The following is an 18,525-nucleotide window of genomic DNA, read 5'->3' as shown; positions in this document are numbered from 1 at the left end:
ATAGGTAAAGACTATTTTACCCGCAGCTATTTTAAAACCAGTTACCCTTTGAGTTACGATAAATATTAGATAAAAGTAATTTTTTACAGTAGCTCAAAGTTTAACTCGTTTTTCACTTTTATTATTCCATGGAGGGGAAACCTTTTAGTTAGAATCTATGTGTTTGGAAACTTTACAATAGTCAAAAAATATTATTTAAGAATAGAATATGTTGTACGCATAAGAACATGCACAAATTGAAAATTAATAAATAGAGTAGGTAATAAATAGAATAGGTATTATTATGCGAACAAAGAATAGGTAAAGACTATTTCACACGAGTTTACTTTAAAACGAGTTTACCTTTTAGTTACGATAAAGATTAGGTAAAGGCTATTTTTTAGAGTAACTCAAAGGATAACATCGAAAGACTTTTCGATTGAATCTGTTTTTTTTTCCCCTCTTTCATGGAAAATGTACAATAATTAAAAAATATTAAAATATAGAATATGTTATATGTGTAAAAGTATGTAATTATCGTTAATAAATAGAATTAGGAATAAATGAATAGAATAGGTAATATAATACGAATAAAGAATATGCAAAGGTTACTTTTTATTGTAAGTCAAAGGTTAACTCGTTTGTCACTTTAATATTCCGCATAGAAAAGACTTTTTAATAGAATCTATGCTTTTGGAAACTTTATAGCAATCAAGGAGCATTATTTAAGAATAGAATATATTGCACATGTCAAAACATATACAAATCGAATAAATAGTAAATAAGTAGATAAGGCAGTAAATGACTAGAATAAGGCAATATATTAAGAATATAGAATAGGCAAAGGCTATTTCTTATTATAATTTAAATATCAACAAGTTTTTTACTTTTAAAAATCTACATATAATAGACTTTTCATTAAAATCTGTGTTATGTAAAGCATCGCAATGATCACAGAGTATTATTTAAGAATCTATTGTAAATATAGAAATATATACAAAAAATAAATAAATAGAAAAAAGAAATATAATGCAAATAAAGAATAGTTGAATATTAATCTTTATTGAACTCTAAGATTTAACTCATTTTTTACTTTTATTATTGTTCCATATAGAAAAAACGTTCTCATACAATGGATTTTTAGTAACTTCACATTGCCGAAAAACATTATTTAAAAATACAATATTTGTACATGAATAAACATGTATGCATAGTAAGGAAATAAATAAGTAAAATAGGTAATATAATACAAAAAAAGTTAAATAATAAGTAAAGGTTATTCCTTATCATGCCTTAAAGGCTGACTAGTTTTTGATCACTTTTACAATTCCATAAAAAAAGACTTTTATTAAAATTTACATTTTTAGACCCTCACAATGATAAAAAATATTATTTAAGAACTTGTGGTAATTGTCGAAATACGTATAAATAAAATAGGCACTAAATAAATTAAATAACTAAATCAATACGACTAAAGAATTGATAAAAATTAAGTTATTAAACTTAAAGGCCTAACTCACTTTTTACTTAGTTAAGACTAAGCAGCAAGATAAAACATGAATTTTTGGAAATTAATAGCGTCACGAAATTTCAGAATATGTTTTACATTCACATATAAATAAATAAATAGAATACAAATAAAACAAATAAAATAAAATAAAAAAGTAGATAATATAATACGAATAATGTGAATCGTTTAATGTTATTTTTAAAGGTAAATACTATCTTATTTCTCTTTTTGATAATTCCATTTGATATTAAAAAGACGCTTTCATAAAACTAGTATTTTTAGAACTTCACTATGATTAAAATGTTATTCAAGAACAGAATATGTTGTATATGCATAACGAAGAACTAGAATAGATAATAAATAAGTGAATGAGGCAAAGAAAGATAGACAAAAGTTATTCTTTAGTAAACTTAAAGAATTAATTTTTGCTTTCATAGTTCATCATAAAAAATAGAGATCAATGAAATTGAATTGCTGCTTTTGGAAGTTCAGAATGTCATAAAATATTATTTAAAGTTAAAAGTTATGTAAGAAAAACTGTGCACTGAAAGAATGGATAATAAATAAAATAAATAGATACCACGGATAAAAAATATATAAAAATTATTCTTAGTTGAAATATGAAAACTAACTTGTTGTTTTTCCCTTTCTTTTATCTTTATATACAAAGTATTTTTTTATGAAATAGGTACTTTTGAAACCTCATCATGCCACAAAATATAATTTAAAAATGGAATTCAAAGTACTAATAGCTGGACTTACCAAAAAATAGTACTAGTTCTTGAAAGTAGTTATATTTACTCAAATAGGCTTTGTTGTTCAAATGTTTATTATCTATCCTTTACATTATTATTAGTCATTAATTAATATAACTTACTTATTTAATTTCGAATTATTTATACAGATCTAGTTTTACTTCAAAATTAAACTTTAGAATTTTTGAAATAAACAAGAAGTTAAACTCTTGCTCTTTAAAGTGGATAACGGCTTGGATCTCAAACAAAAATATCACATGACGTAATGTTTGGAAAACTACCAAAATACAGATAACAGTTATTTTTTTAACTTACTTCTAAAATATTATTTTTTTTACGTATGACGTTTTTATATTGTATTATCAATTTAACGATATCAGCTAATTTTAAAAGGAGAATGAAAGGTGTGATAATAGGATAAGTTTGTTTATTATAACTTACTTATCACTCTCAAGAACGTTTTACTCATCAGTTTCACAGAAAATTGGTTTATTTTTATACACGCCAGATAATGACAGCCTCTTTGCACTTAAAAGTGTTAACATTATAGAAAGTTGAGTCATTAAAGGAGTCATATCAGCTTCTAAATCAGATTTCACACTTTTAAAGTAACTTTTTTATTAGTTTATTAAGTTAGAGACAGACAATGAAATGTTAAAAATAGCCCTCAGTATATTGCAGACACGTATTGCTTAACATGTATGCTAAACTAAGAACTTTATCAACTTTAAAGTTACGAATTTACAGTTTTCACTGATTATAAAAATTGATACAGTTTTTGTAATCAATAGCGCACTTACAAAAAATGTCATATTTAGGATATGGAATTAAACAATGTATTATTCAAACTATATAACACATTCTTAAAATAATGTGCTAAAATTTAGCCCTTTTAAAGTAAGTTTATTATTTTATTAAATTAGAGACAGACAATTAAATGTTAAAATAGCCCCCAGAAGAACAGACAGGTAATGTTTAAGGAAAAGTATTTTTAAACTAAGAAATTCATCGAATTAATAAAAGAGTAAAGAAATCGATCAACATTCACTGATAAAAAAAACTTATTAACCTTTTAGTCATCAATTAACATTACACATTTACAAAATAAATGCGATATTTAGGATTTAGGATAAGAAATGTATTATATTGTATTATATTATTCAATGTATTACATTATTCAAATTATATAACGTATTTACAAAATAATCTGTTACAATTTCACACATTTAAATTAACTTTCTTGTTTGTCTATTAAATTAGAGACAGACAATGAAATGATAAAAATAGCCCTCAGTGAATTACAGACAAGTTTTATTTAGCATATAGTAGTTTTAAGAAATTTATCAAATTTCCAAAAAAGTAACTAAATCAATCAGCACTCACTGATGAAAAAAACTTATTGAACTCTTAATTATCAATTAACCTAACACATTTACAAAATAATGTGATGTTAAGGATGAGGGATAAGAAATGCATTGTTCAAATAACATAACGCATTAGCAGAATACTATGTTAAAATTTCAGACTTTTAAAGCAATTTTCTTATCAGTTTGTTAAGCAAGAAATAGGCAATGAAATGCTGAAAAATACCCTCAGTAGATTACAGACATGTATTGTTTAAGTATTGTTTAATGAATATTAGTTTAAAACCAAGAAATTATCAAATTTATAAAAGAGTAATGAAATCGATTGGTAATCACTGAAAAAACTGATTAAGCTTTTAATAATTAATTAACATAACACGTTAATAAAAAATGTGATATTTGGGATGTGGGATAAGAAATGCATAGCACATTACTATAAACGTATAGCACAAATTATAAAGCACATTTACAAAATAATGTGTTAAAATTTGAAAGAAGAGATGGATTGTTTAAATTACGTAACACATTTACAAAAGAGAAGGCTATTGAATTTGTGAGATAAGAGATGTAATTTTTAAACCACATAATATTTTTCAAAAGAATGAGGCCGGGATAGCCTGGACGGTAGGGCGCTAGGCCCATGTCCGAGAGTTCGTGGGTTCGAACCCCGCAGGCCGAAGACTCCTCGTGTAGTAAATGCTGACTGATGCACATTAAATCTGTCGAGTCTCAAAGTCCTCCATGTTCCCATAACAAATCAATACCTTTGGGGGTACTGAATTGGAGATTGATCGTTCGCTGATTCAGGTCAAAATTACGATCTGTGGATGAATGAATGGATGTATGAATGGGTCCACCCTATAAGCGGGTGTGACGTATGAGTGTGGCAGAAGTCGAATTCCTGGCCACAGATGGCGCCACTGGAAAACAAGAACAATCGCACCCCCTCTGCCTTAATGGCATACGTCAACAACAAAAGATTGGTATTTAAAATGTGAGTTAAGAATGAAGAGACAAAATATTTAAAAAAAAAATAGTGTTAACATTTGAATTAAGAAATGTGTTATTTCAAATACACAATACATTTACAAGGAGAGCAATTTAAAATGTGAGATACAGTGATATTTAAATGTAGAGAACTCCATAACACATTTACTAAAGAGAGTGCTATTGAATTTGTGAGATAAAAGAAGTTTTTTTTTTAAATTGCATAACACAATTTCAAAAGAGAATGTTATTATTATTATCAAGTTAGGTAAATTATTGATTTTGTATCAATTTAGACAAAACTAAGAAAAAAATATTATATTTAGTATTTAAATAATTTATGGTTATGAAATACAAAATGAAACACCGGTATTAAAAAGATACGAAAATTAACTGAGTCAAAGATAACATATTCCATCCGAACAATAATTTTTCAAATTCAGAAGTTATTTAGATGTAAGAGAAATAGCAACTCATGAATGGAATTTTTTTAATTTACAAAATCAATCATTGATAAATATTTGAATATGAATAGAAAGATAAAGTCAAAAAAAAAAAATTTTTATATTTACATTTTTAAAGTAATATTTTTGAGAAAGAAAAAAACCCCATTAAATAACTTATTTCACTGAAATACTTACTATAGAATAACAACTTTATTTAGAATAGTATAAAATAACCCTCATGCTTAATCTATGATAATTTTCTTTTTTTATACCACTCTTGACTTCTAAAAATGACATTTTATTTTCTTTATAAAGGATCTTTGTTTTTTTTCTCAAAATTTGGACTATTGGGTATTCCATAGAAAATAAGGCGTAAGTGAGAATTATAAATGAAAGATAATCCAGGTAGTTTAACAAATTTCTTTAAGTAACTATTAGGCTATTTTTTACAATCAAAAAATACCAAAATATATTTTCATTTGTAATTAAAACGTTAGGAAAGAAATACATGAAAGGGGCACCGATGCTCAATCTGTGCATAAAGGGTTAAAAAGAGTGTTATTTTAAGAAAAAAAGATTTTAAAAAAATTTCATTTAAAATATATGGCACATTTATAAAAGTATCATCTCAAATGTGAGATAAGATATGTGTCGTTTAAATTACATAGCACATTTACAAAAGAAAAAAGAAATCATTTCAGTTTCCCAGATTAGAAATACCAAACAGTGTTCATCTTAAACTCAATTAGTGAATTCTCGAAGAAGAATAAAATTTTTAAAGATAAAAAAATAAAATTATGAATGAAAATAGTTTTTCATATTATGAGACAAAAATAATTCGCACTGTTCTTTAATTCGAAAGAACGAAAAATTAAAGCTTTTTCTCCAAATACATTAAAATTTTTCAAGCAACCTACAGTACAGCAAAGGGAAATACAAATAATTAATAGTTAAAAATTATGATTATTAAATAAAATTGTATAATTTATTTACAGTAACCATAATACAGAGTACTCTATAGCCACCACATTTATGTACTTTTCAATTCAAATTAAGCTATGCTGTCAAAACTTTATTAATTATAAATTATTAGTTTGCATTAATTATATCTTTATTAATTATATCCCTTGAAAAATTTTTTATTTGCATTTAATTTATAAACCTGACAAAACTGAAGATCAAATTACTTATCTAATTACAAAAGAGGGCACAGATTATCATTTAAGAAAGAATGTATTATAATCAAAAATTACACTAATCTTTATGAAAAGAAAACATGAATACAAATATTAAAACCAGTTTCATTGAATAAAGATACTAAAAAGGAGTTATTGGAAATAACTTTAATTTTTTTAGGCAAAAAAATGGTCTTAAAAATTTTAATTTTGTTTTAATCAATAATGATTTGTCAGATTCGGCTAACATTTTCTTATTTCTCACTTCATGTACTTAATGTTACGAATAAGCTTTTCATTGCTTATTGTATTTAAAATTATCTGTCTTATTATTTCTCATCTTACTTATTATTATTCATTTTTAACATTTTATTATTTCTGACTTAATGCACTTAATGTTAAGAATATGCATTTCATTGCTTATAGCATTAAAAAATATCTGTCATATTATTTCTCATCTTATTTATTACTATTCATTTTTAATATTTCATTATTTCTCATTTAATGAACTTAATTTTAAGAATATGCATTGCATTGCATATTGCATTTACAAATATCTGCCTTAGAGTAACACATTGTGTGTTAAGGTTATTTACAAACTTAATGAAAAATATTCCTTGAAGAAATGATTACTTTTTACAATAAATATCATTTTATAATAATATCATTTTTCATTCAATAATATTAATATACAAAGTTATTTTTAGATATATCAAATTGTTTACGATCATGCATAAGATACTTGAACAAATAGGGAATTTAATAACATGAAATACAAGTATTACGTAACATATGACAAAAGATTTTTTAACAGTATGACAAAATAAAATTCAATTACATTCTTCTTTTTCTTCTATTTTTCTTTAAATGAAGTATCATATTTCACCACAAAATAAAAATAAATTACTTCTAGAAGTCCAAAAACTGTTTTAAAATAATACAAATAGTCTTACAACTGATCATAAATAAATATGAAATTTGAGTTCTGATAACCATTGCTTCATATTAAAAGATATTACATTTTTTGCCATCAATATTTTCGCCAAAATAGATTTATTTTGTACTTTCTTATAAATATAAAGATTACAAAGAAAATCCTATTTTTTTATTTATAAGTATTAAAACAGATTATATTTAATTTTATTTTATAATCGGCTTTGAACAGTAGATACAAATCTGATTTTACGACTGTCAATCTTCTACTGCGTAGCCTTGTAGTTTTGAACCCAACCAAAAAACAAGGGTACTCCTGTATCAAGCATTTGTACAAGCTAGCCTTCGTGAAGGACATTTTGATGAACCCGCATTTGTATTACATGAAGAGGAAAACCACAAAACCTCCCACGGTTAATCCGATGGAAAGGGGCTTCTATCCCATGATCTGTTGACCGCTGAGGATATTTTACATCCGCATTGTGGTCGATGCGAGTCGGAACAAATCCGTATCAACTAGTAATCACTGAGATTTGAACCTCGGACACCTCATTGAAGGGCGAGTGCTATGTCAATTGAGCCATTGTGGCTGAGGAACAAATGATAAATATTTTATTTTTTTAAATGTATGTTTTCTTTGCGCTGTTATTTGTGTTACGTAAAGGCCGCTCTTAATATTTAATTTTAGAATCTTTATCAAAAATGAAAACAAAAATGTTTAGACATGGGGGATCACAAATCAAATAAGTCTTTAAGCAAAGAAAAAACACGTTATCGAAATCTGACAAATTACAGTAATGGAGGATGTACATACAGTACAGAAGAAAATACTGTAATGGAGTACAGTAACAAGACTTGTTTATTACGTTAGAAAGCAGAGAGTTGAAACAAGATTATTAGTATAACCTTCAAATTTTAGCCGCCAATTAAACCTGTTTTGATGTTTATTACACTTGTGCTCCTCCTCTATTTGGTCAGATTTCGAAAGTGTTTTCGTTTCTTTCTCGGATAATAGTTTTTTATGATTTGTATTTAAGTATGCTTTTCTGTTTTCATTTTTGATAAGGATTCTGAAAAACATAGATTAAGGGCTGCCTTTACGGTATACCCTGCATACTAAAATGAATGGTTATAGTCATGAATGCTCACGAGTTCTACAAATAAAAAAGAGAGCTTTTAAGTATATTTTCTTATATTTTAATTTAACTAAAAACATAAAAATTTAATTTAAATTTGCGTTCAATACTTTTTGCGAAATGTATTGAAAATATTTAAAATTGTTCTTTAATTTCAAGAAAAAATAAACTATTCTACTTAAATGGTAATTTAAAGAGTTTTATTTAATTTCATAATAAATTCTTCTGGACTTATTGATATATAAATAATTTTTTAATGCAATTTAATTTTTTTTTTGCTAATTTCACTTCAAATTTAATTTTTTCATTTAGTTTCCAGATTAATTTCATTTTTCAACTTATTAAGGATTAATAATTTTCAACTATTTAGTTTTCTCTCATCGTTTAAAATTAATATTCTTGGTTATTCTATGTGAAATGATTTTTTAAACACAATTGCAAGTGAATCTTAAATTTGCTTGTTTAAATTTCCCCCTTCACCCATAGCCAAGGAAAGAACAAGTTTCACCTGTTTCAAGTTGTTGTTCATTTGTCGTAGCCACAAGTTGCAAATTTTTGAAACCAATCTATTTTTACTGTTTGTTCATTTCCAAAATAGTAATTCGATGAACAACAGCGTGCAAAAAATAAAAATAATGAATCGCTTTGAATAACTTTTTATCTAATCATCTGATCTTCACGTACTAGAATGCAATCTTACTGGCTCTAGAGGGTGACGTCAAATATATTAATTAACTAGTGCAGACAATGCTTTAAGTAGCAAAACAAGTCACAAAAGTGTACTTTCTCTGAATATACGTACCTTTTTTTGGCGAATTTGCATTTCTGACCTAAAAAAACAGTAGTAAAATATACGGGAAGTTGCAATCTGGGATTTGCGGTCCCAAAGATTGGGTCAAAGGAGGGATATAAATTTTGGATCCTTCAATGTTAATTTTATCTTTTGTGTATTTCGCCATATCTCAAGAACTTTTTAAGTGCATCGAAAAAAAATTCCATTCAAAGAAATTCCATTCCATTCCTGAGAAATTTATTTTAAATAAAAGATTTGTTTAAAATTCGATTTCTCATGAACTATTAGACCAATTTTGTTCAAATTTTATATTTTGTCTTATTCACTATTTGTCTTATCACAGTCACATTCTTTAAAATTGTGTAAAAATTAGTATACCTTACAATTCGAATTTTTCCAATTAATAAAAAACAATAAATAATTATTAAATAATATTTTGCATTGAATTATCTTTGGATAAACGAATTTTTATAACTGTGTACAAAAATTTTCCGATTCGCTTCAAAATTTCTCGAAATATCCCAAAATACGCGAAAGAAAAATTACAGGGACGAAACTTCAGACAGATCTCCTGGTTAAACCATTTCGATAGATTTCGAACCATTAAGATAGACTTTTATTACGTGAAGATAGATTTCTATTACGTAATTTAATCAAAATTCATTAAGAATGTTTTTTTTTGGCGCATTTTACAAGCGAGCGAATTGACTGCCAAATAATTACTTAGTGTAAAAGTGCACCTCGACTATGAACAGATTCAAGCATAGTTTCGAGTAATGAAGTTAAGGCAGTTTTTCGAGGAATCCGTCGTAATATAAAATGACGTTTTTTCGCGAATAACATGCTATTCGTATAACTGCTGTGAGTTTGCAATTATTACTCACGACTGTTAGGTCAAGTTTAGCCTAACGCTTATTTTGAAAATGACGCAATATGGAGAAAAGTCACAGTTTTGAGAAAATAAAAAGCGTTTGTTGTCTAATTTTTTAATATTTAAAAACTTACCTCAATGCTGCATTACCTGGGCTCATAAAAATTTGTAAAAACTAAGAATACGACTGTGTTTCTGATAATTTTCATTCAGGAGGAAAAATGCGGCCAAATTGACAGCGTTTTTTAAAAAAAATAATAACTTTTAAAATATTTTATTTGCCTCTTCTTGAGCCCAGATAATTCTTCACGGCAAGATTACATATATAGTTTAAAATCATGGCATTGCTTCAAGTGCAAGGCACTTAAACTATGCCTTTTTTATTTTCCTTGGCGACAGAGCTTCGAAAAACAGCGTCTAAGAAAAACTTTAGTACTATAGTTTAGCAATGGCTAGATTATTCAAATTCTCTATCAGTTTCACTAATCATTCGTGCTAAACCTTCTCTCAACGCAGAGAAAAAAATCTGGTGAAATTACCACACTTTATGATAATGACATTTCTGGTATAAAAAAGCAAGCATAATTTTGGATGCAGTATTTATAATATTTTTCTGAATATATGGTGAAACCAAAATATACGGTATTTAAATCATTCTTTTGGCAATTTTTTAGTTCATATGATAATGGTTAATTGGAAATTCAAGTTTTCAAAATTATAGTTTTTTTTACCACAAATTTAGTAAAAAAAGCAAAACTGAAAAATAAATTAAAACGAATAGTTTTTATGTCCTGCTCTAAGGTATCATGATAAAATTTCCAAATATTAACATTACTAAATTTCATTACATATTATGAAACAATACTTTATGGTTAATTTTACCAAAATCATTACGAGAGCTCTTATGTAAAAATTATCGAACTTTTTGGTGTTCCCATCGAGACAGAAACACGGTACATTTTGCTATATTTTGGTAGATTTCCCATACTTTTTCTCCTCAGAGTGTATATCAAATAATTTATATTTTTCAAACTCATTTTAAAATATATTTTAACTACCTAATTTTTTGTAATTTTTCTTTTTATTTAAGAAAAATAGTAGTACCACTTAGGAATTATGAAGTTCGACCTGTTTTCAACATCTTTATTCTTAAACCATCCTTTACTTGTGTATTAATATCGGACCCCATAAACAAATATTAGAATTCACTTAAGTCAAACAATAAATTCTGCTTCTTTTAAATGAACGTACTCATTTCTATCTTAAAAGCATGAACAATAGCAAAAAATTAAAACATACGTCTGTATCTACATTTTTTTTAAAAATTATTTATATTTTTCAAATCTATTTCCTAAGAAGGTTTTAAATATGAAAGAAAATGTTTGTAAAAATGTTGTTATGTAAAAATGTGTAAAAATGAATATGTAAAAATGTTTGTTTCCATTTTTTTAAGGAAATAAATGAACTTAAGGCCTGTCATGCTCTTAACATTTTCGACATTAAAGCTATTCGCATAAATGCCGGACCATCTGAACAAAAACTAGAATTTACTTAAAACAAACAATAACTTCTGCATCTTGTAAGTGACATGTACCATTTCTATTTTAGAAACACTAGCAATAAAAAAATTTAAAACATGTGAATGTATCTACATTTTTTTTTAAAATTATTTATATTTTTCAAATTTATTTAAGAAGATGATTTTAAATATAAAAGAATAAATTTTAAAAAAAATTTAAAATCTTTTTGAAGAAAGAAAGGAAATCACATAAATACTTAAAGTTTGTCATGCTCTTAACATATTTGACATTAACGCCTCCTCTATTTGTGTAAATACCGGACCATCTAAACAAAAACTAGAATTTGCTTATGACAAAACAATAAATTCTGCATCGTATAAGAGACATCTACCATTTCTATTTTAGAAGCATGAACAATAAACAAATTGAATACATGCGACTGTACTTACATTTTTTATGTTTTTTAAATTCATTTAAGAAGATGATCTTAAATACCAAAAGAAAATATAAAAAAAGCTCTTTATTTTTTTAAAGAATGTAATGAAATCACATAAAAACTTGAGTCCCGTCAAGTTCTCAACGTTTTCGATATTGAAATATCCTCTATTTGTATAAATACCGGACCCACTAAACAAAAACTAGAATTTACTCAAGACAAACAATAAATTCCGCATCTTGTTAGAGACATGTACCATTTCTATTTTAGAAGCATGAGCAATAAACAAATCTAAAACATGCGACTGCATCTACACTTTTTTTAAATTTATTTATATTTTTTAAATTCATTTAAGAAGATGATTTTAAATATCAAGAGAAAATATAAGAAAATGTCTTTATTCTTTTTAAAGAATGTGATGAAGTCACATAAAAACTTGAGTCCTGTCAAGTTCTCAACGTTTTCGATATTAAAACATCCTCTATTTGTATAAATACCGGACCCACTAAACAAAAACTAAAATTTACTCAAGACAAACAATAAATTCCGCATCTTGTTAGAGACATGTACCATTTCTATTTTAGAAGCATGAGCAATAAAACAACTCGAAGAGATACGATTGTATCTGCATTTTTTTCCCGAAAGCATCTGAGCGGATATACAATTACAAAGCGAGAAAGTTGACATCATCTCCCAAAACGCCCCATTTGTCTCGAAAATTTACACACGTGACCTCCTTTACCATCAATTCCTCTTCTGGATAAAAAACACTAAAAAAATTATTCTGTTTTTGTTTGGGATGCCCACACAATTTATATATATAAAAAAAACGGATTTTGATTAAATATCTTTGGTTTCTATTCCAATTTTGATAAGCATCTGTTTGATTGTGAAATTGTATTGTTTACAGTGCAAAGTGATGAATTCCATCAATTTCAACTACTTTTGTTATCTCTGTGAAGTGTTTATTAAGTGTGATTCATCACAATCTGGATAAACTGCAATAAGCAATTGTGGAATTAGAATGATAAGTAGGCAAGATAAGATATACAGAAATCAAATTTCTTTTAAGACTTGTTCGCAATGTTCTTCAAAGAATTTTTTTACAAGTCTTTCGTTTATAATTCATAATTTCGTTTCATAAATTTCTCGTCAGTTAAAATAATTGTTAAATTGATATTATGCTGAAATGACATCATGTTAATAAATGATTACATGTTAAAATGATAAGAAATGAGAAAAGCCATCATCTCGTAGAACTGAAACTATGGTTTCGGAATAATCATTTCTCAAATTTAAACCGGCTTGCACGCTAACCAACTTCAGTTAAAAAAGTTGCTACATAAATTTGTCAAATGAAATTGTAGATTTATATAGATAAGTTATAAAAAACGATATACAAAAAATTATTTTTGAAGCCAAATTCAATTGATTTTTCAAAAACTGATTTTACGAAAATTATATATTTCAATGCGAAATGTTTCAAATGTTTGTCAAATGCTTGCGAAATGTTTGCCGAGATAAAATATATAGAAATCTCTCTATTTTTTTAACACTATTTCTGATCATTTTAAAAATGATTTTTTTACTAATATTTTCGTATTTCAATATTATGAGTTTTATAACTTTATCTATCTGTTGAAATAAATTTAATAACTGAAAAAAGAAAATGCTTTTAGTTTCACAAATAAAAAGGACTCTTTCAGCGATTGAAAATTTAGCATGGTAGTTGAATTTAGGGAGCTGCAGGATCCACATGGTATTTTTCACCACAAGTTTAAAAGTTTAACAGTTAAAAATTAAATAATTATTGATTGCTAATATATTCGTGCATATATATAAGTGGAAATACTGAGAAAATATGGAAAATAACAAAAAAATAATGACAAGTGTAGATAATTATTAAAAATATTTTTCAAAAGTATTTAAAAAAATATTTTTTCTTTTAATTATCTGAAAATACTATTAAAAATTTTGAAAACAAAATAAAGAAAAGATATAATTTCTTCATCAGCTCACACGATTATATCCGGACAAAAGGAGTGCTTTCTAATATTGTATCAATATAACCAAAGCAAAATATATCAATATAATAGTGTGATTGATATATATACACACACACACACACACACACACACACACACATATATATATATATATATATATATATATATATATATATATATATATATATATATATATATATATATATATATATATATATATATATATATATATATATATATATATATATACATGAAAACACGAGGAAAGTCAAGAAAAACAATAAGTTTCATTTATTGCGCATAGGTTGCAAGCAAACAGAACTCATTAGATAAGTTCAAAATGAAGATTACAGACATATAAATTATAGACATATGAAAAAGGGTGGGGGGAAATAATAAGTAAAAAAATAACAAACAGTTTAAAAAAAAGGAATGAAATCTTATTTAAGAAAACCGGAAAAAAAGAAAAAGAAAAAAAAGATATAATCTTTTCATCAGCCCACACGATTATAACTGCAAAAAAGAGTGCTTTCTGATATTGTATCAATATAGCCAAAGCTATATTGATACAATATCAGAAAGCACTCTTTTTTGCGGATATAATCGTGTGGGCTGATGAAAAGATTATATCTTTTTTTTTCCTGTTTTTTTAAATAAAATTTCATCCCCCCCTTTTATTTTAAGGCTGTTGTTTGTTATTTTTTTACTTATTATTTCCCCCCTTTTTTCATATGTCTATAATTTTTCGTTGTTTTATCTTCATTTTGATATATATATATATATATATATATATATATATATATATATATATATATATATATATATATATATATATATATATATATATATATATATATATATATATATATATATATATATATATATATATATATATATGGGTCATTCTCACAAAAACAGTCATTTTCATGTCCCCAGTATATTTTATGTTTGTTTTACAACTTACGAAAAAAATTTTTTCAGGGAAAGTGTCCTTCAGAATGCAAGCTAACAAAAGAATAAAAATAAAATTATCAATTTTTATTTTCTATTAATTTTAGGTAATAAAAATATACCAATATGTCATTCCCTCACTTGTCCCCACTGCTGATTTAAAAAAAGAAAAAAATTGTTTCTGAAATAAAAAATTTTTTTCTACAAATTTGTGTTTTTTATTTGAGAATATTGAAATATAGAATTCAGAAAATAAATTTTAAATTTAATTTCTGATAAAAATATTAACACAGCACTATTTTAAACTTTGTCCCCAGTGTTTCGCGTCATTCCCTCACAACAATGTTCTTATCACCTGCAATCATCTTAGAATGAAAATATTTTAATAAAAACTTCAGAAGTTAACAACTGGCATCATAGAACAAAATTGCAGTATGTTTCCATCTTTTACTTAAAGAAGCTTTGCTGTGGAATAAATTTGAATGAATCAAACCAGGTAAAATTTTTTACATTTGTCATTCCCTCATGTCGTTTTTTAGAGTAAAATAAAATACAACTTCATTGAGAAAGTGGATAATTATATGTTGCTTTCTTGTATGAATATAATTGTATGTGATTGACTTCAGAAATTAATAAAGCCTAACTGTTATTTTTAAATTTTATTGAATTCGTCATTCCCTCACTAGTGTATAAAGTGAGGGAATAACGCTGAAGTGAGGGAATGATTCAAGATGAGTAAATTATTAAATTTTTTTTTGTTCAATCGTGCCAGCCAATTTTATTTCCCAAACCTGTAAAAACTATTAAATATATAAGACTAAATTATAATAAATATTATATATACTTACTATGTTATCATTTTCAAACTTTAGGTAGATGTAACTTAGATAAGAACATGTATAAAAATAAAATATCATTCCCTCACTATTAGTGTCAGTCCCTCACTTTTTAAATAGTGAAAATAATTAATTTATTTATTAATTAATTTGAAAAATAAATTAATAAATTGATTTATTAAACTAATTAATTTATTTATTAAATTAATTAATTAATTATTAATTATTATAAATTAATAATTATAAATTAATTATTTAAAAAATTAATTAATTTAAATATTAAGTATAATTTATAGGATATATACTTTCTTTATAATGCCATTACATATTTCTATTAATATAGAAAGTTTCAGAGCTTTTTATTCACTTTACTTTTTTGGGATTTTATGAACTGAAAAATGACAGTTTTCATGAGAATGACCCATATATATATATATATATATATATATATATATATATATATATCACGCTTTATTTTGCATTTTCATTTCACACTATTGTATGGATAGATTCTGCTTAGGCTATTTTAATTTAATACAATATTAGAAAGTTTTTAATTTTTAATTTTTTTAAATTCTTTATTTTAATACTTGTTTACTTTTTATCTTTTAAAAAACCTTTATAATGTTATATATATATAATTTGTTTTCCATTTTGCAATTTTGGTTTTGGCAGACAACGCCTCTTTAATTGCGAGATTAGAAATCATTTTTATCTTGAAAAAATAAATGTAAATGTTTCATTATCTTCCACGATGTTCTGAACCCTTCTATAATCAAATGTGATAATGAATCGCAAACAATTATGTAACTTAAGAAATATGTTTTTAAATAATTTAAAAACAGATTAACTTGTTGCTGTACTGATAAATTTAACAATGAAACTTTTTAAAACAGATAAAGATTCATTACGTATGAAAGATAAAAATTGATACCATTAATCAAAACTATTACGTAATTATTTCGATGATGACATGAAAATATTACAACAACTAACAAAATATTCGTACTGCGACTGCGTCATATGGGAGTTAATTATTAAAATACAGGGTATTACGTAATAGCCATCCTTAATGTGCGTTTTTAGAAGAATTCTTGTCGAAAAAGAAGTTAAAATGATTACAAAATAAGGGATTATTTAAGTGAAAAATGAATGGAAGTTTGTAAAATCACTAGTGAGGAAGGTGGAATGAAAATATAGAAACCAGCTTTATGAAATCTGGAGTTGTTTCTAACAAATACCTTTCAACTCCTATATATATTCTCCAATAACAAAAAAGATAGTTTTTTCAGTCTGCTTTCATCTTCAGTGATTCGTTTGGTATTCGAAGCATTTTTTTGTTTTTTTCAGCACTTAGGAGTGAATTATTGACCCCCGTTGTGTATATTTTTTAAGCCTCCCTTTTGACAATTATTCTAATTATTTAACATTTATATTAATAAATATTAATGCAATATTTGCAATAATTAATGAAAATATTATAAGTAAAAAATTTTATTAATTAATAGAAATATTAATATATAATAAAATATTTATTATCTAAATATTAATTATACCGGTAAAATAACACAATTCTGAAAATTACAAGAAAAAAGTCTCATACATTTGTTGCATTCATTTTATCTGTAAACTTTTGATCTTTTTTAATTAGCACGAGAGACAAATTTGTTTTTATTATTTCATATTCTAAAATCAAGGTCTAATCGTAATTTACGTAAATACTTTATGTGCGATCATTTTTCTAGAACTATAAGACTACGTATGGTAAGACTATGTACAAGACTTCATTTAAAGCTTCGTAAAAAGACGTCACGTCGTACGAGAATTCAAAATCACGAAATGATCACATACTTTTTAACACAAAAATGTTTTGTTTATTTAAAATCAAACAAAATATACTTTGAAAATAATCTTTTTCAAATCGAAGAGATAACTCAAATCTACAAAAGATATAAAAAAGTCTGTTTTACCAACCTGATATTCATTCACTATCATTAATTTTATAATATTACTTAAAATTTTGTTACAGTTCATATTTTACATTACACAACAAAATCATCGATATAATCAATAATGAAAGACATTTCAAAACAACTGAACCCAATTTACACAATTCGATATAATAAATTACATTAAAAATCATTCTTTAAAACAACACACCCGGAAAACCATTTAGACAAACTAGTTTAATTCATTCAAATCTTATTAATAAAGAATAAAAAACAAAAATTATTATTGCCTCATGTTTTTTCAACCTTACCTGAAATACTTATCGGCGAATAGCCATGCCGATTACGATGAGAAACAATTTTCCTTCAGATCATTTGGCATAATTCATCGGCGCACTCTCGATTTGAGACCTCACCGGTCGCCAATGACATAAACATGTCGAACATAAACTACTGGCATGAATTTATTCTGTACTTAATAAAAGGAGTTTCGTATTTAAATGTTTTTTCTTCGCAGAGGGGCTGATGTTGTTTTATTTATGTGCTCTACACACGTGAATGTTGAGTTAAACAATAAATATTTATTTGGCAATGACGTGTTTCTTTAGGTGGGGAGTCCGATCATTTTGTATGTAATGGATTTTTTTTCATCCAATGAAATAAACTACTGTTGTCAACTCGCAGATTTGGGAAGAACTATATATATAGTGGACAAAAAATACAAAACAAAGCATATCTTTGAATCTATTTTAATCAGTTTTGAATCGATTTTAATCGGTTTTGAAAATATTTTTTTATCATAGGAAATGAACTACTGTTGTAAATTCACAAGTTTTAAAAAGAATTATGCGTGTAATGTATAAAAAAAATGCAAAATA

The 18,525-nt window shown here is 25.6% G+C and overlaps 1 long non-coding RNA gene across 5 annotated transcripts in view; it reads right to left on the bottom strand.

Annotated features, from left to right (window-relative positions):
• LOC107447133 (uncharacterized) overlaps positions 1–18,080 on the bottom strand; it is a 90,093-nt gene extending 72,013 nt beyond the window's left edge. Inside the window, exon 1 of one of the 5 annotated variants that reach the window (XR_015429320.1) lies at positions 17,959–18,080. This is a non-coding gene — a long non-coding RNA (uncharacterized LOC107447133). Of the gene's footprint in view, positions 1–2,251; positions 2,481–17,958 lie in introns of those variants that run through there. The other 4 variants (XR_015429326.1, XR_015429321.1, XR_015429325.1 and 1 more) reach the window with 4 other exon arrangements.
• Positions 18,081–18,525: the final 445 nt, after the last annotated feature.

Source organism: Parasteatoda tepidariorum, chromosome 9 (assembly GCF_982258835.1).
Source record: "Parasteatoda tepidariorum strain Cologne lab strain chromosome 9, Ptep-v5.0, whole genome shotgun sequence".
Taxonomy (NCBI): domain Eukaryota; kingdom Metazoa; phylum Arthropoda; class Arachnida; order Araneae; family Theridiidae; genus Parasteatoda; species Parasteatoda tepidariorum.
This window is presented reverse-complemented; position numbering and strand designations above follow the sequence as displayed.